The sequence below is a fragment of the Lepidochelys olivacea genome, assembly GCF_965140295.1.
Source record: "Lepidochelys olivacea isolate rLepOli2 genome assembly, chromosome: 14".
Lineage (NCBI taxonomy): Eukaryota > Metazoa > Chordata > Testudines > Cheloniidae > Lepidochelys > Lepidochelys olivacea.
In genome coordinates, this window is record NC_140424.1 from 41,474,320 (window position 1) to 41,498,879 (window position 24,560).

General features: G+C 54.2%; 1 protein-coding gene across 6 annotated transcripts in view; it reads left to right on the plus strand.

The window, feature by feature from the left end:
- LOC311530898 (uncharacterized protein) overlaps positions 1 to 22,706 on the plus strand; it is a 36,893-nt gene extending 14,187 nt beyond the window's left edge. For 3 of the 6 annotated variants that reach the window (XR_014714109.1, XR_014714110.1, XR_014714113.1), the window contains 4 exons: positions 128 to 318; positions 459 to 1,191; positions 1,857 to 2,045; positions 2,150 to 3,470. The gene's annotated coding sequence lies outside the window, so the exon portion shown is untranslated. Of the gene's footprint in view, positions 1 to 127; positions 319 to 458; positions 1,262 to 1,856; positions 2,046 to 2,149; positions 3,471 to 22,662 lie in introns of those variants that run through there. The other 3 variants (XR_014714108.1, XR_014714111.1, XR_014714107.1) reach the window with 3 other exon arrangements.
- The last annotated feature ends 1,854 nt before the right edge of the window (positions 22,707 to 24,560 follow it).

Consider the following 24,560-nt stretch of genomic DNA (forward strand, 5'->3'; position numbering starts at 1 on the left):
ACAGACTGTCTGCCCAACTGAAGCTCAGGAAGCTCCACATTTGAGGAGGTGAGGATGGGACAGAGGCTCAGGGCTAGCTTCATCTCCTGCTCTTTATTCTTCCTTTGGCCCTTCTCTGGGCTCTCAGAGTGTGACATGAAGAGGAGCCTCCTCCCCCCGTGACTTCTAGGCCCTGGGGTGTGTGACAGCCTCCCAGATGGCTGCAGTCAGAAGCTGAGCCACCTCAGGGAACAGTGGGGACAGGTCCCTTGTCCGAGGAAACCAATCAGTGGTAGTTCTCAAAGAGGCTGAGAGGGAAGACCCTGCTCCCTCATGGAGGTAAGAGCCATTGACTTCTTTGGGCATATGGGTTTCTTGGGGGAGAAATGGGATCCCTGCTGCATAGCCTGGCTGGGAGCTTCCCCCATCCCTGCGACAGAGACATCTCCATCAATGTGCCACCCTTGTTTTTTTCCTAGGAAGAGGCTCCCCAGAGAACTCCTACTCCAACCTGTTCTCCTGGGAGCGTTTCTGGGAGGAGGCTCCCATCCCTCAGTCTCCAACTCCATCATGCAGTCTCTTTCACATAACATCTCCGCTCTCCAGCTCCACTTCCCGCAGCAGGACAAATGGACCTTCAGCTCCTAGAGAACAGACTGACCTCCTTCTGATCAGCAATGGGGTTTCACCATCCCCTCAGCAAACCTGTCAGCCAGGCTGGACCAGATTTGAAAGAGGAGGGTATCTAACAGGGTGACTTGGCCTGTGGCTGCCAAGCCTGGGGCTAGGCCAAGTTGATGACCAAGTGAGCCCCACCTGAGAGGAAACAAGGGGAAACAGCAGCAAAAGTACAGAAGCAGAGCGAGCTGTTCAGTAGACAGCCTTGGGCCGAAACCTGGAGTCCAGGGTAGGACTGGGTTCTCTCACCGTCCCTAAGGAAGGGGACACAGAAGACCATAGAAACCCAAGAAGGGCAGGCCAAGCCGAAATCAGGCCGAGGAAGAGCTCCCCAGGAGGGTGGAAGGCCTTGTTTCTGTTCAAGACATTTTTGGACTTTGTTTGGAAGGAGCACAACCCAGGAAGGAGTGGAGTAAAGGCCAGTCACCTGGTTGGAGGGCTGAGTTCCCAGCCAACAAACTGCAAGCGTGAGTATCAGCGGGGTTGCTAGCCCAGCGAGAAAGCGGTGACACGAGGCCTGGCCAGCATCTAGCGGTGAGTGAACTCTGGTACGCACCTGCTTCCATTCTGGAAAGAGCCTGGTATTGGAGAGTGGGTGGGGAGAGCAGGGAGGTGGGAGGGGTTCCTGAGGCTGGAGTGGGGAGGAAGCTGTGGGGCTGGGAGGGGAAGGACATGGCCCAGCTTGTGGGAGGGATCCTGCTGGCTGTGTCTGGAGCCCTGTGTAGCCTCTTCTGTGGGAAGTTCCCATGGGTCAGTGGGGCCTGAATCTCTCCTGCTCCTTTGGTCTCTTTGGGCTTCACAGGAGATGTCTGGTGAACTGCCCTTGGACTCCGGGCCCAGCACTGCTCAGAAATTATTCGCTACCTTCAGAGGGACAGGGCACAGCTCAGCCTGTTGGGTAGTCTGGACATTCACACTTCACTCGAACACACGACGCTGAGGTGGTTTTGGAAGCACAGTAACAAAGAAGAGATTTAAGTGACACTAAGGAAGAGAAAGAGGCAAATTTCAAACAGAGAAACAAAACACAACACACTTTGTAGTGACTAAAACTGAATCTTAACAAGTCCCAATCTTTGCCTTAGCAGTTTCCAGACTAACATCTCAGCTATCCTAACAGACCTTCATTGATGTCCCTGTAGGGTAGAAAACTTCTCTGTCGAATCCGCTGATTTGATTGCTTCGTCTTCTGGTTTCAGACACTCTGTTCTCCTTCCGGGCTGCCTGGACCCTGACTGTAACATCTCTCTGGTCCAGCCTCTTACACAGATGTGTGCTGCAGCCAGCCCAGTGCAGGGAGCAGTGGGGACAGATGATCTCATCCCGTCAGACCAAGAAACAGGGGTCCCAGTGAGGCTTAGATGGAAGATCCCAGGCATCTCCTGGAGGTAAGAACCATCCACTCTTCCGGGCACTTGGGGCTGTTGCAACAAAGTGGGGGCTCCTGTTCCATGTCCTATTTGTCCTCATGACTGTGTTTTTTTATTCTCAGAGGATGCGTCTGGGACCCTGGAGACTCTTTCGTGCAGGAGGTTTGAGCGGGGAGAGATCAGTCACTGTCATGACCCCCGGGTCATTAACCCAGGTCTCCAGGGTTCCTGGGAGCAGACACCCTCCAGCACGCCACCTGGAAGCCGAAAAACTGCTTACCTAGGACTGACGAAGTCCAGACCCAATTTGAGGCTCCATCCCTGAGAACCTATTGGCAGAGTCCCAGAACAGCTAATCGGCCCCGGGACCTCTTTAAGCCAGCAGCAGGAACAAGGAGCTGTCTGAACACCCGAGCTCCTCCCCGGCTCTGGACCGTGTGTTAACTGTTCCTGCTCCCCAGGCTTGATTTCCTGGCATGCGGACTTGGGGTGACTCATCTGACTTGAGGTGCTGAACACAATTTGGTCTTTTGCTTCTGCTCTTCCAGTGTCCTGACCCAGCTGACTCTAGACTCCTGCCTTGTGAGTGTGGACTCCTGCCTCTGACCACTAGGTCTGGCTGCTCATGACCCGGCCATGACACTGACTTTTCGACAGTTCCTCCAGTGCCCTTTTCTGTTCTCCAGCTCTGCTCTCCCAGCAAGACACACCGATCCCTGGCTCCCAGAGTCCTGCTTGCCTGCTATTCAAGGGCTCGGGGGAGAGCTTATCTTGCCCCCTCCCGCACCAATGGCTGTTTTTCCTCGGGGACTCTCCCTAGTGCAGAGGAGAATCCGTCCTGGCAGCAATTCAGGAAGTCATGGAAGGGACGGTCTGCTCAGCTCCCTCTGCAATGTCACTGCCCGAGACCATTACGAGTGGGTGCCCAGTGACTGCGCCGGCAGCTCCTTGAGAGACTCCTGGGACAGGGTAGTCGTGTTTCCCGCTGACCGCGGGAAGCCATGCAGAGCATGCGGCATTGAGGAGACTCTCCTGCTGTCCCAAAGGGTTTCTGTTCTCCTGCACGGTCAGACCGTGGGGCCGGCTGGCAGAATGGGGAAGAGCTGGTTGGTGATGAGTTGGAGGAATCACCATAGAGGTGGCAGCAGCTGCAGATCCTGGAGTCCCTGTGGTCGGGTTACCATGTGTCCGGATTTTCCCGGACATGTCCGGCTTTTTGGGTTTTAAATCGCCCTCCGGGAGGAATTTGTAAAACTCTCCAAAGGGCCGGGATTTCCCTCCCAATGCAGCACTCTGGGCGCGCGGGGGGGGGAGCTGCGCGCTCTGTGGGGGAGCACGGCACTGTGTCTGGCTCCGCACCCCAGACACACTGCTCTGAGCAGCAGGGTAAGGGAGCCGGGGGGCTGGAGAAGGGGCATGGGGTCCCAAGGACAGTCAGGGGACAGGGAGCAGGAGGGGTTGGATGGGTCAGGGATTCTGGGGGGAGCCTGTCAGGGGGTGGGCAGGGAGAGGGGTCGGGGGAGTCAAGGGAGATGGAGCAGGGGGGATTGGATGGGGCGGAGGTTCAAGGGGGAAGTCAGCGGCAGGGAGTGGAGGGGGGTTAGATAGGTCGGAGGTTCTGCGGGGGCAGTCACGGGAAAGGAAGTGGTTGGATAGGTGTGGGAGACCCGGGGGTCTGTCAGGGGGCAGGGGTGCGGATAGGGGGTGCGGCAGTCAGGGGACAGGCGGGGGGAAAGTTCTAGGGGGGCAGTTAGGGTGGGGGGGTCTCAGGAGGGGGCAGTTGGAGACAGAGAGAAGGAAGGCTGAGATAGAGGATGGGGTCCTGGGAGGGGGAGATCAGGGGACTAGAAGCAGGGGGGGTTGGATGGGTTGACAGTTCTGTGGGGGGCAGTCGGGGGCAGGAAGTGGGAGGGAGTAGATAGGGGGCAGGGCTACCACTCCCCCCACCCCCACCCGGAGTGTCCTCTTTTTTGAAAGTTCAAAAATGGTAACCCTACCCTATGGGCTAAGCCTCCACTCCTGAGAGTTGAGGCGAACCTCCGCCTCTTCTCAGGGAGTCTTTGGCTTTGGTGGCTGGGCCTGCCTGCCGAGACAGAGGACTCAGTGTTTCCATCAGGCTGCTCAGTTGCAAATGCAGCCACCCAAAGACGTGAAGAAAGGAAGCGAAAGAGCAAAGCTGGACCCTCCGCTGAGCTCCTGCAATCAAGTGAGCCCAGCCTGGGAGAGACGAGGGAAAGCTCCAAGGTGGCTGGGGGCTGCAGGAATCCAGGGGAGGAGAAATAAATGATTAATGATGAATCCTAAGGGCTTTGTCTTGTGTGGTGAAGGGTTTAAAATGGGTCTAGTTACTATCACATTCAACTTTACAATGGCTGTGTCTGATTGAAGGGCAGGTCTGGAAAGGTCAGAGGTCACTCGAGGAGCTTCAAGTCTCCAATTCTGTCCCTATTGCCTGCTTTGACCAGCTGATCTCACCCCAACACATCCCTCAGGTGGTCGCAGTGATGAGCTCTTTCCCTCTTTTTCTGGATTAGCCGCCAGCAAGGGGACAGGATACATGTGACCAAGGAAATGGAGAGGCATGGGGGTCACTTGCAGAGGCATGCAGATAACTTGCAGAGTTGCCTGTTAATGCAGCTCCTCTGGGGGAGCACGGTAGGGTACCGTGCACTCAGGGGCACCATTTCAAATTTTGGTGGTGGCGGGGAGGATAATTTCACCATGATTCCAGGGGCTACTTAGGCACCTGAAAAATCTAGTGTTTTGGCAGATAACTTAGCAAAGAGCTGACAGGAACACTTGCCAGACTGCTTTCCGGGGAAGACAGCTATAAGAATCGATCCAGGGAATGGTTCTGCATCTCTGAGCTGTTTGGACACTTTCAGGGAACATTCCCGATGCAAGACAGAGATCCCCAAAGTTATCCTGGGTAACCCTGAGTGACTTATGGAAAACTCGCAGATACCACATCTCTGCTGTCACTTTGCACTGACAAACTTGGACTGTCTGAACCTGTTCATGTATTTTACCTGCTTTCAGCTCTCAATAACTTTCACATATAAAAGAAAGAAAATTAAATAAATGAGTGACGTAGTTACACTGATGATATAGGGCCGTAGCGTAAACCCGACCTCAGAGTTGTCCCATTGAAATGGAATTATTCACAGCAGTCATTAAAGTTAAACATGCACATGTCAAGGTTCCTTCCCCACTTTGAACTCTAGGGTACAAATGTGGGGACCTGCATGAAAACCTCCAAAGTTTGGTAAAAATCCTCACCAATTTGCATAGGTGACAACAGACCCAAGCCCTTGGATCTCAGAACAATGAAAAAAGCAATCAGTTCTTGAAAAGAAACATTTTAATAGAAGAAACAGTAAAAAGAAAAAAATCACCTCTGTAAAATCAGGATGGTAAATACCTTCCTTACAGGGTAATTAGATTCAAAACATAGAGAACCCCTCTAGGCAAAACCTTAGGTTACAAAAAAGAGACACAGACAGGAATATTCATTCTATTCAGCACAACTTCTTTTCTCAGCCATTTAAAGAAATCAGAATCTAACGCATATCTAGCTCGATTACTTACTAAGTTCTAAGACTCCATTCCTGTTCTGTCCCCGGCAGAAACATCCCCCAGACAGACACAGACCCTTTGATGTTCTCCCTCTTCCCAGCTTTTGAAAGTATCTTGTCTCCTCATTGGTCATTTTGGTCAGGTGCCAGCGAGGTTATCCTAGCTTCTTAACCCTTTACAGGTGAAAGGGTTTTTCCTCTGGCCAGGAGGGATTTTAAAGATGTTTACCGTTCCGTTTATATTTAGGACAGCACGCAAGTGTTTCCAGGGCCAACATTAAGGCCACAGCTTATGAGAGGTGCAGACGCAAGAAAAGAAGAGCTGGGCAAAAACTGAAATACCACTTGGAACTTAGCCCAAACAATGCAGCATGAAAAAATAAACTCATCTTCTTATACAGTAATAGATCTGGTTCAAAATGATTTTACACTGACAATGCAACCTTTTAACTAAAATGCCACTTTGGATTACATTGATCATTTGAAAAAAGTTCCCTTTCTAAAAAAAAATTTTGGATTTCTCTGCCCACTTGAGCGAGAACGTGGAGTTTTTCCCACCAAAACTAAACAAAAGCTTGATAATTAAAAACATTTGCAAATAAGTTTGAAGAATATCGGGGGGGGGGGTAAGTGGTTTCTTCTTCAGTTTTCATGACCCTCCCCACCCCCGCTATTTTTGACCAGTTCTAATTATGAAGAAATGTCTGTCTGTCCATGAATGATAAATATGTCTGCTCCTGAAACATTTACAAACAATGGCTCTCATCAGGAGCACTGAGGTCACATTACGTAGAGAAACACCCAGGCCTGCGGGGTTCACATTCTCAAAGACATAAACCGCTCCAGGATGGGGATGTCACACACAACACAGCGTGACTGGCCCGGGTTGGTTAGGTGCATGTTTTGCTGTTGCTGGCAAATTGTGCTTTTGTGAGGTGGGGGGGGAGTTATATTTGAAAGGAGTTCTTCATCCTCTCCCACTCTCATCCAGGGGTGCCGGAACAGGGGAGACCAGGGCCCACCACTTTTTACTGTCCATAAGTGTGAGCGACTGGACGAGGGGGGAGAGAAGGGAGGGGGGGAGTGTTTTGGGGGCAAGGGGCGGTGTGAAGTGGGAGCTCAACGAGAAAGGCGGTATGAGGGGGGGAGTCAGGGAAGGGGGGGGGTTGAGGGGGCAGGACTTCAAGGAGAAGGGGTGGCACAGGGGCTGGGTCACAGTTTGGCTGCCAGCCCCCCGCCCCCGCCCCCACACTTTTAGGAAGCTTTTTCCCATCCTGCCTTCATCCCAAATTAGTTTGTTACAGTAAGAAAACTTTGAGCAACAAGGAGACTCAGAGACCCACACTATTACCGCTAAAATCCTCACCCGCCCCTGGAGCTGGGCAAAAAGAATTTTTTGGTCGCTGGCAATTCCAAAAAAGAGATGGAAAAAAACTGGTTTCAGGTTGAACAAAACTAAAATTTTTCCGAATTTTTGATGAACCAAAAAGCATTAAAAAAAACAACAACAAAAACCCAGGAACATTTCAAGGGTTGTAACTTTTTGAATTTTTAAAATAAAACTGAAGGACATTTTTAAAGAAAAAATTGTTTCAAGCTGAAAAATCAAAATGGTTTGTTTGGAAAGTGTCTAAACGAAATGCTTTGACTTGTTAAGAACTGGGGGGAGGGGCTGGACGTGAACAATTCAGCAGACCGGATACGAATTCGCAAACTGCTGAATCTGCATTTTTCACCTTAAATTGGTTTAGATGAAAAGTTTCGCCCAGTCTAGTCCCCACCATTGAGGGGCACCGTAAGAGGATCAGCTCTTCTAGCTGGTTTCCCAGCCCAAGTCTGTCTCCATTTAATGGGTCCCTCCCCCCCACTCCGCTTTAGGGTTGCCAATTTTAGTTGGACGGATTCCTGAAGATTTTATCACATGCCATAATGTTTAATTAAAAATTAATCTTGAATTCCTGCAGACTCCCGGTCACCCTGGAGGATTGGCAATGCTACTCCAGTTTCCTGGGCCACACCCGTGTCCCCACCTAATGGATCCCTTCCTCTGGGTTCCTGGGTCAAGCGTCTGTCCTCCATGAGCAGGTCTCCTTCCCCATTCTCCAGGGCTGGGTCTCGATTCCTGTTTCTGGTTCCCTGGGCCTGGACCCCGTCCCTGTCACACACTGCGGGGAGCTCAGATTCCTGTGAATCCTGCGGACTTCCAGGCTGCGGGGAGGGATGAGTCAGCAGCTTCCTGAAGACGAGTCACGAGTAGGCAAACACTTTCCCCCTACCTTTCCAAAAACCACATCGGTATAGTTAGACTAGCTCCCCCACCACTGCCACCACTCCACGCACCAGGAGACGATTCCAGGACGCTGGCTCTGAAACAAAAAAAGAGAGAGAAAGGCCCCATGACTAAGGGACTCCGTTAAATCATCCCACTGCTCCTATGATGATCCCAGAAGATGAAGACGTTCCTGGGATACAGGAAGAGCTGAGCTGGGTCTTGTGCACATGGGCAGCACTCAGAGCAGCGGGAATGAGATCTCCAGGCTCATTATCCCCATCGGCCAACCTGACGGAGGGAGAAAGGTGAGCCCAGCAAAGCAGCCCCTGTTCCAGAGTCTGGGAACTGGGATTTTTAAGATGCTCCAGGATGGGGTCCCTCAGGTCTTAAGGTTAGAGGGGACGGTTAGGATCATCTACTCCAGCGTCTCCTGAAGCGTGGGGAAGGGCTAGCCGTGGTGGGAAAGGTGGGGTTTTAAGATGTAACCAGGAAAATGGGGGGTGGGGTCGCTAACACATTGCTGACGGGCGAGTGGCACGATTGGTTTCTTTGCCTTGAGGAGGGGGCTCAGCTTTTAAAAGTCTTGGGAACAATCATTTAGTCTGAGCCCTGGCATAACCCAGGCCAGAGAACGTCGCCTACTGATTCCTGCACCCAGTCCAGTGATTTATTACACTGACTCGGCATTGAGAGGGATTTTATCGTACGCTGAAATCCAGCTGCAGAGGGGAAAGGGCATTAGAAGCTGAAAGACCCCAGAAGTGGCTCTGGTTTTCTCCTCAAAATAACCACCCGGGGCTGATTTTCCCCGGCCCAGCGCCTTGCAGTCATGCACCCTGCGCCGAGTGAGTTCGGTGTGCAGGCAGGCTCCCAAATCCAGACAGCGGCACTTCTACATCCACTTTGCCCTGGCGTCAGGGACTGCCCTGAGCACCCATCCTGCAAACATTTACACACCTGAGCCCTCCCACTGCCATCCAAGGCTACTCCTACAGATGGAGTTAAACACGTGGCTAAAGCGTTTGCAGAGGTTCCAAAGAGCTGAGGCTCCGTGTAAAAGGAACATTACTTCAGTTATTCCAATCTTGGGTTGATGAGATGCTCCTGCCCGCCCCCTCCCTTCACAGCTGAGTCTCCCACCCAGTGCAATTCTCCAAGGAACTTCCCACTCCAAGAGACCCTGGACACTGTGGCCAGCGCTAGCTGTCCCTCTGACCCAATCCCATGCTTCAGGACATAGTCTGAACGCCACCGAGGTCAGTAATTAATTCCCCACCTGCATTTACAGGCCACAGTGTCTAGGGTCTCGGAGTGGGGAGTTCCTTGGAGAGTGACCAGAGAGATTGAAAAAAGAAAAGGAGTACTTGTGGCACCTTAGAGACTAACCAATTTATTTGAGCATGAAGTGAGCTGTAGCTCACGAAAGCTCATGCTCAAATAAATTGGTTAGTCTCTAAGGTGCCACAAGTACTCCTTTTCTTTTTGCGAATACAGACTAACACGGCTGTTACTCTGAAACAGAGAGATTGAAGTGATAGTTGGGAGTGCTGGTAGCATGGGGCCTGAGGAGAGAGTCTACATAACCAGACAATCCTGCTGTCAGGATGCCAATGCCTCAGATGAAGGGGCGTCCAGGATTTCCAGGTTTATGGATCTTGGGTAGCAGATAGAAGACCCCTGGTTGGGGCTCTAGGGGTGTGTCTGTGCAGATTTGTTCTTGTGCTTTTTCAGGGAGTTTCCTGAGCAGATGCTGTAGTTTCTTTTGGTAACTCTCAGTGGGATCAGAGGGTAATGGCTTGTAGAAAGTGGTGTTGGAAGCTGCCGAGCAGCCTCTTGTTCATATTCCGACCAATTCATGATGACGACAGCACCTCCTTTGTCAGCCTTTTTGATTATGATGTCTGAGCTGGTTCTGAGGCTGTGGATGGCGTTGTGTTCTGCACGGCTGAGGTTATGGGGCAAGTGATGCTGCTTTTCCACAATTTCAGCCCGTGCACGTCGGCAGAAGCACTCTATGTAAAAGTCCAGTCTGTTGTTTCGACCTTCCGGAGGAGTCCACCCAGAATCCTTCCTTTCGTAGTCTTGGTAGGAAGCTCTCTGTGCGTTAGTATGTTGTTCTGAGGTGTGTTGGAAATATTCCTTGAGTCGGAGAGGTCGAAAATAGGATTCGAGGTCACCACAGAACTGTATCCTGCTTGTGGGGGTGGGGGGGGGCAGAAGGAGAGGCCCCGAGATAGGACAGATTCTTCTGCTGGGCTAAGACTATAGCTGGATAGATTAACAATATTGCCGGGTGGGTTCAAGGAACCACTGTCGTGGCCCCTTGTGGCATGTAGTAGTTTAGATTGTTTAGTGTCCTTTTTCTTTTGGAGAGAAGCAAAGTGTGTGTTGTACATGGCTTGCCTAGTTTTTGTAAAGCTCTCCAACACCACTTTCTACAAACCATTACCCTCTGATCCCACGGAGGGTTACCAAAAGTTCGTGCCTGTCTCACCCCCCACAACCTGCAAGGTCTCGTGCCAGCAAAGGGAAGCTGCTCCCAGATCTGGAGCTGCATTCGCATGTCGTGAGGGCTGTCCTGCATCATGGTCTCCATGGGCTGGTAGGTCATCAACCTCCATCTCTGTCCCAGCTGCAGGATGGCCTCTGGTTCCTGCTCCTTCAGGCACCTGGAGATGCTGAAATACGGGTGGGGTTGGCAGAGCAGGAGAACACCCCATGAGGTTAAGAAATGGCACTCAGAGCCTTTTCCCTCCCTGGGAGATTACGGTGTCCCTCTGTGGGGACTCCGTTCCTCGCAGATGCTGTGCTTTCATTCCTGGACACTGCCAGGAGGCCCAGCTCCCAACCCTAGCAGCTTGGCTGTTCCATCCCCTACTGTGTACCCAAACTGCCTTGAAAGGACTATCCAAAACCCTCCCAGGCCTACTCCCATTGCGGGTCTCTCTCCTGGCTGAGCACAGGCTGTTCTGATATCGCCCAACGGGCCTGGATCCTAGTTACATGCTGCTCCTTCTCACGTGACCCCTGCACTTATTCCCTTCACCTGGGGAGAGGTTCAGTTCAGCTACTACTCCTTTCATGGCCATCTCACCCTGGGACAGCCTGAAACTGGAAACCTGGGCTCGAACAGTAACTGTTTGCTAGGAAAGGTGCTGAAGATGCAACAGAAGAGGAAATCCTTTGGACGGGATTGAAATTATTCCAAAGGAAAGTGAATGAGAGAAAATGTCCAGCGTTATCCTCCGAGCGAAAGAAAAAAATGAAGGTCAGAAAGGACCATTCTGTCCATCTTCTGTGTAACACAGGCCCTAGAACGTCACCAAGCGCTTCCTCCAGAAAACCTACGACATGGGACTGAGCCAGAGCATGTCTTCTGGAAAGACATCTCCATGCATTAGAGCCAGCTGCTCAGAAACAATCTTTCTTCTGCAGTGACGTGAAGTTAAAGGACACGGAAAAGAAGAAAACCTTGACTCGGGTTGTCACTGGAGCTGAAGCAGAGAGGCCAGGACAAACACGGCTAGGGCCCGGGACTGACTATCAGCAGATCTGCCGTTTTCTATTCCTGGCTTTTTGACCATGAGCGAATCTCTTTGCTTCTCTGTGCCTCTGTTTCCACGACTATAAAATAACGCTACTCAGGGTTATGTTTTCTTCTCTCCTCTTTTTCAAGGCGGGACACTTAGATACATTTGGGGCCTGTCTACGCTCCCGGTCTAGAGTGTATTTCTAAGCTGATGACCCCCACATGTTGTTCAGAAGCTATGGATGGCACAAGCTCCGAAGTTAATTCTGTGCTTAGCCCCTAGGGCACAGCTGGGCTGGGCGGCCTTTTCTCGCTGTGCTGTGAGGAGCAGGTTCTGGGCACTAGGGATATGAAGAGGCTCTCAAGGACTAATACTTGAAAATAAATATCAATGAACTGCAACCCAAATAAAAATCACTGCTGCTAACATTGGTGGGTGATAAAATAGTAGCAGAGTGGTAATTAATGATGAGGAGAGGGCAGTGACACAGAGCAATCGGATCCCTTGAGAAGCTGGACCCATTCAAAGAAAACAAGTTTGAAAAGAACCAAAGGAAGGGTCCTATAGCTAGCGACAAAGCATGCAGGCCACACCTACAGAATGGGACAGTGTATCCAGGAAAGCACTGACTGTGAAGAGGATTTTGGGGCCATGCTCGGCAAGCCATTCAACATGAGCACCCAGGGTGATGCTGTGGTGAACGGGGCTAAAGCCATCATTAGATGTATGAAAAGAGCAGTGAGGAGCAGAGGGAGGTGACACACCATGAGGAAGACTGATCATGGAATCCTGCATCCAGTTTTGGCGTCCACCTTTGAAAAAAGATTTGGAAATATTGGAGATGGGGCAGCAAAAAGCAATGAAACATTTTGAGGGCTGGAGAAAAATGCCTGCGAGGGAGCTATTGAAAGAGCTCAGCCTGTTTAGATGATAAAAAAGATCAGGAGGTGACGTCATTGAAGTGTTGAAGTGACTTCATGAAGAGAAACTATCGGGTATTAAAGGGCTCATTGATCTAGCAGAGAAAAGCATAACAAGACGCAGTGGCTGGAAACTCAAAAGAGACCAATTCATATGAGAAAGAGGGCACACATATTCAACACTGAGAATGAATCACCAAAGGAACAAACTAGAAAGGGAAGTGGTGGAATTCCCCACCTCTTGATGTCTTCTAATGAAGACGAGATGGCTTTCTGGAACGTGTGTAGTCAAAAACTAGCTACTATTCTCTACAGAAAGCATGTGATTTGCAGGGGGTCTGATGACGTACTCTAATTGTCTCTTCTGTCCATAAAGTCTGCTAATTTATGAAAAACTGAGCTTTGCATGGGGAGAAGCCTCTGATGTTTTACTGTGTTCGGCTTGAGCCCACAATGAACGCTCATTGCGTGGGGTGACCCAGGGGAAGCAGCTCAAACATCCGGTGTGGCTGGACAGGGGCAGGACATCAGCACTGCTGGGGAGGGGTGGGTGTGGCAGTGACATCACAAGGGCCTTTGGCAGGACCTCAGCCTATTGGACAAAGGTGGTGGGGAGGCGATGATCTCACAGAGAGATCTTGACATCAGCCAGGCAGGACAGGGGGGCAGGACAGGGGCCACCTCGGAGATCCCTGTGGCTTTGCTTCAGCACGTCTCCTTCTCGAGGTCTCTCCTGGAGGACTGAGAGAGCATTCACTTGCACTTACGTGAGCGCAAGGAGGACCCTCTTTGGAGTTTTCTCCTTTTCTTTTCCTGGTTTTGCTCGAAAACAGACGTCCCTCTAGAGAAGGTAAGAGCCTCGGAGAGGTTTGGAACCTGTTCAGTCTGATCCATCAGGTGCCGGCTGATTTTTAGGAAAGGAAAACACTAGATTGTGGGGGCAGCATTTTATTTCCGACCTAGGACTTTGTCCCTTAGAATCACTGGGGACATTGGGGTTTCTCCTTTTTGTTTTCCCTTTTGCTCTGTCCCTCCTACCTTTCTCTTCTTGCTTCCTTTGTCCTCTTCCTCTGCTCTCCTCCCACCACCAGGAGCTGTGTGTCTGGAGCGGGGGTGGGGGAGGTGGGGGGTGGGGATTGTGGGAGGCCCTCACAGAGAGGTGAGACTGGACTAGTGCTCCGAGAGTGATCCCCTCGGTGGTGACCAGGGCCATTCTTTGGGCTATTTGGTGAGACCCTTTAGCCTCCCACCCCTCAAAGTCTCAACCTTGATTGGCTGAGGAGGGGGCTATTGACAGGGAGGAAACTCTGGTCTTTCTTGTTCTCTTATGACCAAGCAAATAAGTCACAACCAGTTAGATGTTTGACCAATGTGGATGCTGCTCTCCATTCATTGTCTCAGAGCAGTTCATGATCCTCTCGAACATTCCAATTCTTCTGAAATACTTGCTGAATAATTACTATGAACAATTGTTGGTCTGTAGCTCATTTGAGAGCAACTGCATCAGCTAAGACAAGTCCCTGCACCTTTCTCAGCCTTCGTTTCTCCTTCTGTCAAGGAGGAATAACAATCCTCTCCCACCTACCTCGCCATGGGTGGGTGATGGGGATCCACTGAAGAGTGTCACTCGGAGCAGTGCAGACTAGGGGGTTCCTAGCACACTGAGCCATAGCAGATTAAGACCAAATATTCGATTTCATTTGCATTTTATTATTTTGAAATTGTGAAGAGCAGCAACTACTTAGCTCAGCCTGAAGCATCTCATCTAATGTTCTAGATCATAGTGTCTCCCCTTTGTGTACGACGAGACAGTTTAATGCGCTCTGACAAACAGGAGATGCTCTTGTTTTGCAAACAAATATTTTTGCAAAGAATTTTCATCCTACTTGTTATGATTTCAAGAAACAAAGTGGTTTTGTCTGAATGGATTTTCTGACAGAAAACGGTTTCCATGAAAATGTTCACACCTTATTTCCTGGGCTCTGGAAGTGCTGGGATGTCAGGATCCTGCAGGTGCTGTCACCTCCGCCCTAGGGCCGTGTTCTGCACCCCCCTTCTGCTGGCTGAGTTTCTCCCTCCCTTGGCAATAAGACAGACACTTGTTTTCACAGCCAGTCGATCGCCCTCGTGTCATCACCCTGCCTGCTGGCTGGGCAGGGTAACTCCTGAGGTCACCACCCTCTCCAGCCTGCCTTGGGCTTGGGGAGTGAGGAGGAGGGTGAGGGACGTCTGCTGACCCTGAACATCCGCCATCCATCGTACCATCAGTGAGAGCAAGTGAGTGGCATTCGGGTTCCTCGGTGGCTTCCCCTGTCTGTGGGGAGAGGCAGAAAGAGGGGGAGAGGATATCTCCCAAGGGGGATTTCATTTGCAAACAGCCCCCAAGAGCCCCTCACTCTTAGACCGGGCAGGAGCTTCTCCAGAGCCGTCCCCAGTGTGTTTGGAAAGGTTCCAGCAATGGGGCTCCCAGCCCTTCCCTTGTGGGACACTGTTCCCCAGGCTGAGAGTCTCTGAGCTGGGCCAGAGCCTGTGAGCTGCTGAGCATGGAAATCAATGGGGAACGAGGAGGGCCCTGGTCTTCCTGTGCCTAGGGTCTTTGTGACTTTGACGTGGGGAATGGTTTCCCAGGAGAAGTCCGGACTCCTGGCTTCTGTTCCTTCTCTAGCCTGGGTGGGAGAGTGGCCTGGGATAAGAGGAGGGGGCTGCTTGTCCAGAGTAACCGATGGTCTTTGGGACTGACCCCATTGCTGGAAAAGGATGAGACTTCCTGGATATTGCAGCAGCAGGGATTACGAGGGGGAACGTTGGGAGCGGATCATGCAACGAACTCCTGCCCGTGTGTAGATGGCACTCCCTGCACTCCTGTGGGGGCAGAGGGGGCGGCTGTGGTTGGAGCAGGGAGGAGGAGGGCCGGAAAAGGGCCAGGAGTGAAAGGCTGCCTTGAGCCCAGACTCACCCCTGCTCCCCGCTCGGTTCCAGGATGGCCAGGCTCCTGCGGATGTTGCGGAGGAAGGCTCTGCAGGTGACTCCAGAGCCTGAGGGAAGCAGCTGCCGCCTTCCCGAGGGGCAGAGCAAGCCCTGCGTCCCCGCTGGCGGGGAAGCAGGTCCCGTCCAGGCCAGACGGCGGAAGTGCCCAGCCTTCTGGAAAAGGACCCCGGCTCCCGGCGCAGGCGCCGAGCTGGGAGCGGCCCCGACCAGGCCCCGGTGGAGCTGGCCCAGGCTGCGGTTTGGCAGACAGGACCCAGCCCAGGAGGGGCGCCGGGCAGGGTGGCTCTGCGGCTGGTTGTGTGGGCAGCAGCGGCCCCAGGAGCCCAGCCCTCCTTCCCATCAGGAGGCATCGCCCTGCCCGGTCTCTGAGGACCTTCCAGCCCCCGCCGGCCAGGAGGTGGAAGGTCCCTGTCCCAGCACCGGCAGCTCAGCCTGGGACCGCGGCAGCACCTGGGCCTCTGGCAGCAGCCAGGCCGATGGAGGCCACTGCTTTGTGCCAGGTGAGGAGCCAGGCTGGGCTCCGGGAGGGCTGAGGACGGGATGTGAACACCCTGGGCCCAGACGCTCTCCCAGGGATCCGGGGGGGGTGGGTCCCCAGCCCAGGTGTCTGGCCTGAGCCCCACGAACCCCACGGACAGCGGGGACACGGAAGCTCTGGGCTTCGGCAGCTGTTGGGGGCTGAAGGCATCCATGAGAGGGAGGTCTGGGGCCCCATCTGCCCTGGGTGCCTGAGTTGGGAAGGGGGGTCTGGAATCCTGCTCTGCCCACCACGCCCCTGTCCTTCCCTCCCTGGTGCAGGGACCCCCCTGGATTCGGAGCAGGAGGAAGGGGTGGACGTGGCCAAAGATGAAGCTGCTCTCAAGGTCATCCGAGAGCAGCTCCAGTGCAGAGATAAGGTACAAATATTCCCCACCTGGGCTGGAACCAAGATGGCCCTGTCCCTTCCCAGCATCCCCACCCCCTGCCGAAGGTCTTGTCCCTCCTGATCCACCACCCCTAATGGGGCCCTTTTACATCCATGATGTGGGACCCCCAAGATGGGGGTGTTTGTCCCACAACAGCCGAGGTCGTCTCCCCCCACAGCCACTGTCCCGGTTCCTGATCCTGCTTGCGTAGGAGTGGGGGGGGATTTGGAGAATAGGGGGGTCCCCACAATCCCCCATTGAGGCCTGAGCCCTGGAGATGGTGTGGGTGGGGCAGGAAGGTCCCTCGCTAACAGGTTCTCTCTCGCTATCCCCCACTCCCGGTGGGTCCAGGACGAGGGGCAGCAGCTCCTGTTCCTTCAGGCCATCTACCCCGCATGTCTGGCTGCACGGGAGAGAGGGGAGGACACGCTGGAGCCGCGCTGCTGTAAGGGGGCTGTGGTGAAGAGGATCGTGGTGAGTGAGACACGCCATACGGCAGCTGGCGAGAGGAGAGAGACATGGGATTGGCAGGGGTAGGGCCAGGCTAATGGGTGGGGGCTGGGTGGTGTTGGAGGGGGCAGCAGAGGGCAGGGATTGCTGGGGCTGAAGACTTGGGAGAAATTCTGAGATTGGTGGGTAGTGGGCAGGGGGGGAATTGTGGGGCTGGATGGCAGCTGAGAGTGTGGGCCAAGGAATCCCATGGTCCCAGCGCGGTCGTCGGGATGGGGCTGAATGGGGGCAGTTTTGACAGGGAGGAGGAGAGAAGGGGATTGGGAGTGAGCTGGGCAGGAATCCGGGAAGGGGGACAAGTTGGATGGGCAGGAAGGAATCGGGGGAGTGGGAGGTGGTGGGGGATCCTGCTGGCCATGTGGGGCACTGGCTGTGTCATCTCCCCACTGGGAGGTGTCAGTCGGGCCTGAATCTCACACGCTCCTTTGTCTCCTTCGCGTCTCACAGGAGCTCATCGAGGAGCTTCCCGATGACTCGTCACCCAGCGCCGTCCTCGCCCACTCCCTGGCTGCAGTGGGCTACCTCTGGTACTGAGACAGCCCCACCCCCCCACCCCGCCGGCTCCCCTCACCCCAGTGCTGCTCAGGCCCAAGGCTGGGAGTCACCGTCACTGTCCCGCCCAGGTCACCTCCCAAGAGTGGCGCCTCTGGCAGAGATGGTGGGGAGGGAAGGGTCACTCCCTCCTGGCGGGGCTCTTCTTTTCACTCCCATCACATGACAGGGGCCTTGGGGAGGGGCTCACTCCTGGGCTCAGATACAGGAGCGGCCGCAGGCTCCAGGGAACAGGAGCTACTTCTGTCCTGCCACTGTCTGTCTGGGAAGCCTTGGCCTTGTCATTCCCGAGCTCAGTGCCTCAGTTTCCATTCTCGCCAGCCTGTGCCTCTATCCCTGTGGCTTGGTGTCCGTGTTAGCCACAGTCCCACCCCCGTACTGCACAGTCTAATACCAGCTCCTCTCTCTTGCCAGCACCATGAAACCTGCCCTGGAGCCAGACCTAGAGACCCACCTCTTGCGAGCTGCCCTTCACTCCGTCTTCACCCTGGGCACGGAGAAGGACACCACCGACATCCAGGTACATCCTCCTCCTCCATCCTCCTCCTCTTCCAGAGTGCTCCTTGGTCCTGCTCCCTTGATTCGCTGGAGCTCCAGATTTCGGGGTGGGGTAGCGGAGATGGAACAAGCTGCAGGGTTGGATCCTTCCCTCCAGCAGGGAAGAGATTACCCCTCTCTGGGGGATTTCTTTCTTTCTTTCTTTCTTTCTTTCTTTCTTTCTTTCTTTCTTTCTTTCTTTCTTTCTTTCTTTCTTCCATAAGCCGTGTTTTGCCCAGAAGCCCAGCCTCCATCCATAGCAACTTGGCTGTTTCATACTCTTCTGCCTACAAGGCCCTCGGCAGGGACCTGCTAAACTCATGGATCAAAGGTCCAGGGGTCATCAATTCTTGTGAATTGCCTGCAGTGGGATGTGAAGGAGAGAGGCCAGGAGATGTGTTTGGGAGTCTCCCCAGTGCTTCCCAGAGACCCCTCTTCCCATCCTGTGGCAGGTGTAGGCCCAGGTTCCCTAACTCTGACCCATGCTTTGCAGGCTCTGCATAAAGTCATCCCAGAGGTCCTGGATGCCATGCTGGGGAATCTGCTGGCAGAGTCCCCAGACACAGACAGGCTCCACTTCATCTTGGAGGTGAGCCCCGTTTTACCTGAACTCTTTGGGGGACTGGTAAGGAGAGAAGGGAAGATCCATTTTCTATTGTGTCCTCCTAGCTGGGTCCCCAGTGGGCCGTCCTTGGTTGGGGGGCTCAGTGCAATGCAGTGTCAGGTCCTTCCTCCTTGAGGGACAGAGGAAGGAGCTGGGACTTCAAGCCAGAGCTCTGCCTGGTTCTGCGGAGCACAAACCACAGGGCTCCTGGCTGTCTTGGGGAGTGAGAGTCTGAAATCCCACCCTTCCCCCACCCCTCCAACACACACACGCCATGAGATTTGGGAGATGGTTCTCAGAGAAGAGGCACATGCTCCTTCCTAGAGAAACAGGAGGAGCCCAGGGAATCAGCCCTTCCCTCTGATCTGCTCTGATATTCCTGGGGGGATTGTGCTCTCAGTCACTCCCTACACCCCCCTAAGGATTTGCGTAGCAGGGAAGGGTGAGGGTTCAGTCTCCTTTCTGGTGAACTGTTCAGGAATCAGGAGTTCTGGGAGGAGGGGACCAGCCCCGACCCCCAACATTGTCCCAATCTAGAGAGATGCTGACAAGTTGTGACCTGCAAGGTACAAGCTGCGTCCTGTGGGAAAGAATCCCCTTCTAAAGCTCTGCCATCAAGGCCTCAGATATTCCCCCCTGCACAGAATGTCTCAAGCCCCTGGGGCTGGGGGCGTGGGGGGCTCATTTGCAAAGCAGGTGCAGCTGGCCATTGAGTCTGACCTGCCTCCTTTCCCCACAGCATGTCAACTTTTGGGTCGTGTCCAGGGTGTCCCAGGAGCGAGCCAGGGCCATCAGGAGCAGCACAGCCCTGCTCAGATACACAGTCACCCTCCCTGAGTTTGACGTAAGTGACCTCCGACCCCAGCTTACTGGCTCCAGGCGGAGGCGGGCTGGCTCCAGCGGGCTGCAGGATCTGCTGCTGCCGGGGCTGTGGCTTAGGAGGGTTCTTCATGGGAAGGCAGGGTCAGAGCAGGGACTGAGCTCGGCTTGAGTCAAGTTCTTCTGGTCCTGGTTCAGTGTTGTCCCTGGGCCTTTAAGGAGCCCATGCTCCACCCCTGCTTGGCATCCCAAAACAGCTCCGGGCTCCCTTGGCAGCAGAGCAAATGAAGGGTCGATCTCAAGCTCCTCTCCCCCAGCATCTCCTGCAGAGGGGCTAAGGGGAAGGAGCCCTCTGGCCCAGGGAGGACAGGGAGCTAACAGGAAAATGCTGATGGAGTCCCCTCTCCTCTCCCTTCCATTAGATCTCAGCCGAGTTCCCTAGGATGGGGCACCATGTGGCCCAGCTGGCTCTATTTGTCAGCGATCCAGACAAGGACATCAGCCGGCAGGCCAGGGAGGGGACTTACCGGCTCTACCAACTGCTGCTCCGACAGAGGGGTAAGGAACCCAGCTGGGACACGGAACCCAACAGGGGACTGAGAGTGACCACAGGTGGACAATGGGACCCCAGACCATTTCTCTCAGACTGACCCCAGCTGGAGGACAAGTCTCTCTCTGCCTCTGTTCTTCTCCACTCCACTGGGATTGGAAGGCTCCACTGGGAGCCACCAATGGGATTGGAAGGACACAGAAACTGCAACCAGAATGAGGAGAAAAGTCTCTCTCTCTCTCTCTCTCTCTCTCTTCCAGGCCTGACCATACATGAGGCGGAAGATCTCTGGTGCTATGACTGGCACCAGGACAGCAGGCTCTTGGGCTACAAAAATACAGCCAGAGTGGGGGAGGTAAGGGCACTGTGCCAGGGCATGACACAGCCCGGGGAGTGGGGCTGGCTGGGTTCCCTGCAGTGGATGCCTCCTGGAGACAGGAGAAGAGCCCGCTCCTTATTTCCAGCTCAGAGCTCCTCATCCAGCAACCAGTGGGACAGGCTGGTGCTAAAGGTCCCACATTGGAACCTCGCTAGTTGCCGTGATTTGAGTGTCTTACATGGCTGCATTGCTACGTAGCATAAGGAGGATCCCCGGGTGGGTGAGTTAATATAGGATTTTGGCTCTGGGTGTCTCTCTGCTCCTTGTCCCCCTGGCTGATCCCCAAGTGTCTGAGAGGAGAGCCCTGAGTCAGTCAGTCACGATTGCTTGATCAGACCCTTGTTTAATTCCCTGCATCCTGTAGAAGCAGAGAAAGGAGGTGGGCTTTGCCCAATTCCATTGCCGGTTAGGAAGCAGAATGCCCCAACCTGGGAACTGGGTAGGGGACATAGTGAGCTCCAGAGCCAATATGGACCACATGCGCCCCCCTCATGTCTCCAGACCTGGCCAGGGAATGGCAGAGTATCTGGACCTCAGCCACTGTTCCAAAGAAGCACATTGTCACTGACCCAAGTTGCGGCTACTTACTGCACGAGTAGAAAATCAAAGACATCGACCCCACCCCCCGCCCCCGTCTCACAACTGTGGTGAGAATATCCAAACCTTCGAACACACCGTAACACAGTGCCCCCAGACTGGAGTCAAAGGTGAAATGGGTGATTTCCACAACATCACAGAGGAGGCCTTGGAGTGGCTCCTGGATCGACAAGGGCATCGACAGAACGCTGCTCCACAGACGCCCCGTGAGAGAGACTGTGTGAGCTTGTCCCTCCTCCCACAAGCTGAATTGCTGCAGCAGAAGAAAAGTCTCCGAGGAGTGTCTGGGATGGGGACTGGGCCATGAGTCTCCTTGTCCTTGTCAGGCTGCAGGTTGGATTCCCCTTGAAGAAACCAAGGAGCTACAGAGGTCATTCCCAGTGACGAGAGAAGTCACTAAGCTGGCGGGGAAGAGACCTTTGGCTGTCAGCTCCAACCCCCTCGCCCCCCACAACACACACACACTCCTCTAGGCGCTGAGATGCAGGAGATCTCTCTGCTGGAAGCAACACAGGGTCCCCTGTCGTCTCTGTGCCCTGCACAGCAGAGTGGGCCTGCTCACACACATTAGAGATCCATTTCCAGCCCATCCTGGCCCCTGCCATAAATTGCCCTCCCGAAAGAGCCACTGGACACTTTGGTCCCTAAGCACCTGCGACCTTTTCATAAAGGGGCTTCCCTGAGCCCTGGGACCCTGAAAGAGTCCTGGGGAATGAACTGCCTTGGCCACAGCAGCTCTCTTCCCCGCCCTTTGGGGCACTAGACGGTGATGCCATTGTACGGCCAGGACTTGGAGGCTGGCTCTGGGCAATCTGCTCGAGCCTCGTGTCCTCTTGCTTCTAGGTCTTTGGAAAATTCTTCTGCGACGGGCAGAAAAGATCCTTTCTGCAGACAGCAGTGCTGGCCATCCACGACCCCCTGCTGCGTGTCAGCCAGGCTGGGCTGGTGCTCGTCTACTCCCTCCTGGGGGAAGCCCCACAACTGATGGGGGTCACGGTAAGCAGCTGCAATCGACTCAGGAGCTTGGGGTGGGGCCCAGGGCCTCATTCCCATCCGATCGCCATTCCCTGGCCTGGTAGCAAGGAGCCTAGTGCGGACTTCTGGACTCCATGGACTTCTCGTCTTAGGATGTGGTGCTCTGCTATCACTCCTGGAAAGGACAGGAGAGTCCCCTAAGTGCCCTCTGGGAACCTTTCCTGCTCCAGAGAGCTGCACCCATTTCCCCATGGCCTAGTGTCCATGTCACCCGAGCCACCATCAAGAGTTGCTCCCATCCCTGGCAGCCTGGGAGGCCAAGGACTGACTGGAGATGGCGACTGACCAGGAAGGGCTGAGGCACATGAGCGTGGGAAGCTGGTCTTGCTGCTGGTAGGGCTGGACCCGCTCTGGAGCGATTGGGAGGATTCAGTCAGCAGGGGCTGCTGACCTGCCCCCTTCACCAGGGCTGCCATCCTGTGGCTTCAGCTTTTGTCACTGGGGTGACTTGGGGAAAGGTCTCAGCCTCTCCCCATCCCACTTCACTGCTGCCAGAATCCCTCCTGCCCCCCGCCACCCTGCTAGAGCCCCCTCCCTGCCCTACCTGGGTGGGGATGGAGGTGGGGGTGGAGGAGAGGGTTCTCCGAACTTGAGCGGTGTCCCCAGGTGGGTTGGAGGTGGAACAGCTGTCAGGGGCACGGATGGGGAGGTGGCAGGAGCTCACCCGACAAGGAGGGGGGTTGGCACTGGAGGTCACTAGAGAGGACAGCAAGCCTCCATTCTGGGGGTCGGGAGGGTGAATCCACCACTCAGACATGAGCAGCTGCTGGGTGGAAATGATGGTGCTGGTTCCAGGTGCCCTTAATCCTCCCTGATTCCTGGGGAGTGTCTCAGTCTCTGACAGGTTCTCGTTCCCCTGCAGCACGAGGATGTCACAGCCAAGGTCATGGGCCAGCTTCACATCATCAGGCACTTGCACCAGATGCCTGAGGCGCTGCAAGGGCTGTGGCTCATCTAATGCTCTGAAAGGTTCCCCTCCCTGTTCAGCAAGTCCCGCTCCCTGCTGCAGGTACTGCTCTGTCTCACTGTAAATGCGGGGCTAATGGAAGCGGAAATGGAGGCCTCCTAGAGAACAGACTCTGACCTCCTCCTGATCAGCAATGGGGTTTCACCGTCCTCTCAGCAAACCTGTCAGCCGGGCTGGACCAGATTTGAAGGAGGAGGGTATCTAACAGGGTGGCTTGGCCCGTGGCTGCCCAGCCTGGGGCTAGGCCAAGTTGATGACCAAGTGAGCCCCACCTGAGAGGAAACAAGGACCCTACCTCCTCATGCTTGTTTCTGTTCAAGACATTTTTGGACTTTGTTTGGAAGGAGCACGACCCAGGAAGGAGTGGAGTAAAGGCCAGTCACCTGGTTGGGGGCCTGAGTTCCCAGCCAACAAGCTGCAAGCGTGAGTATCAGCGGGGTTGCTAGCCCAGCGAGAAAGCGGTGACACGAGGCCTGGCCAGCATCTAGCGGTGAGTGAACTCTGGTACGCACCTGCTTCCTTTCTGGAAAGAGCCTGGTATTGGAGAGTGGGTGGGGAGAGCAGGGAGGTGGGAGGGGTTCCTGAGGCTGGGGTGGGGAGGAAGCTGTGGGGCTGGGAGGGGAAGGACATGGCCCAGCTTGTGGGAGGGATCCTGCTGGCTGTGTCTGGAGCCCTGTGTAGCCTCTTCTGTGGGAAGTTCCCATGGGTCAGTGGGGCCTCAATCTCTCCTGCTCCTTTGGTCTCTTTGGGCTTCACAGGAGGTGTCTGGTGAAGTGCCCTTGGACTCTGGGCCCAGCACCGCTCAGAAATTATTCGCTACCTTCAGAGAGACAGGGCACAGCTCAGCCTGTTGGGTAGTCTGGAGACTCACACTTCACTTGAACACACGACACTGAGGTGGTTTTGGAAGCACAGTAACAAAGAAGAGATTTAAGTGACACTAAGGAAGAGAAAGAGACAAATTTCAAACAGACAAACAAAACACAACACAGTTGTAGTGACTAAAACTGAATCTTAACAAGTCCCAATCTTTGCCTTAGCAGTTTCCAGACTAACATCTCAGCTTTCCTAACAGACCTTCTTTGATGTCCCTGTAGGGTAGAAAACTTCTCTGTCGAATCCGCTGATTTGATTGCTTCGTCTTCTGGTTTCAGACACTCTGTTCTCCTTCCGGGCTGCCTGGACCCTGACTGTAACATCTCTCTGGCCCAGCCTCTTACACAGATGTGTGCTGCAGCCAGCCCAGCACAGGGAGCAGTGGAGACAGATGATCTCATCCCGTCAGACCAAGAAACAGGGGTCCCAGTGAGGCTTAGATGGAAGATCCCAGGCATCTCCTGGAGGTAAGAACCATCCACTCTTCCGGGCACTTGGGGCTGTTGCAACAAAGAGGGGGCTCCTGTTCCATAGCCTATTTGTCCTCATGACTGTGTTTTTTTATTCTCAGAGGATGCGTCTGGGACCCTGGAGACTCTTTCGTGAAGGAGGTTTGAGCGGGGAGAGATCAGTCACTGTCATGACCCCCAGGTCATTAACCCGGGTCTCCAGGGTTCCTGGGAGCAGCCACCTGGAAACCTACGAAAAACTGCTTACCTAGGACTGACGAAGTCCAGACCCAATTTGAGGCTCGATCCCTGAGGACCTATTGGCAGAGTCCCAGAACAGCTAATCGGTCCCCGGGACCTCCTTAAACCAGCAGCAGGAACAAGGAGATGTCTGAACACCCGAGCTCCTCCCCGGCTCTGGACCGTGTGTTGGCTGTTCCTGCTCCCCAGGCTTGATTTCCTGGCATG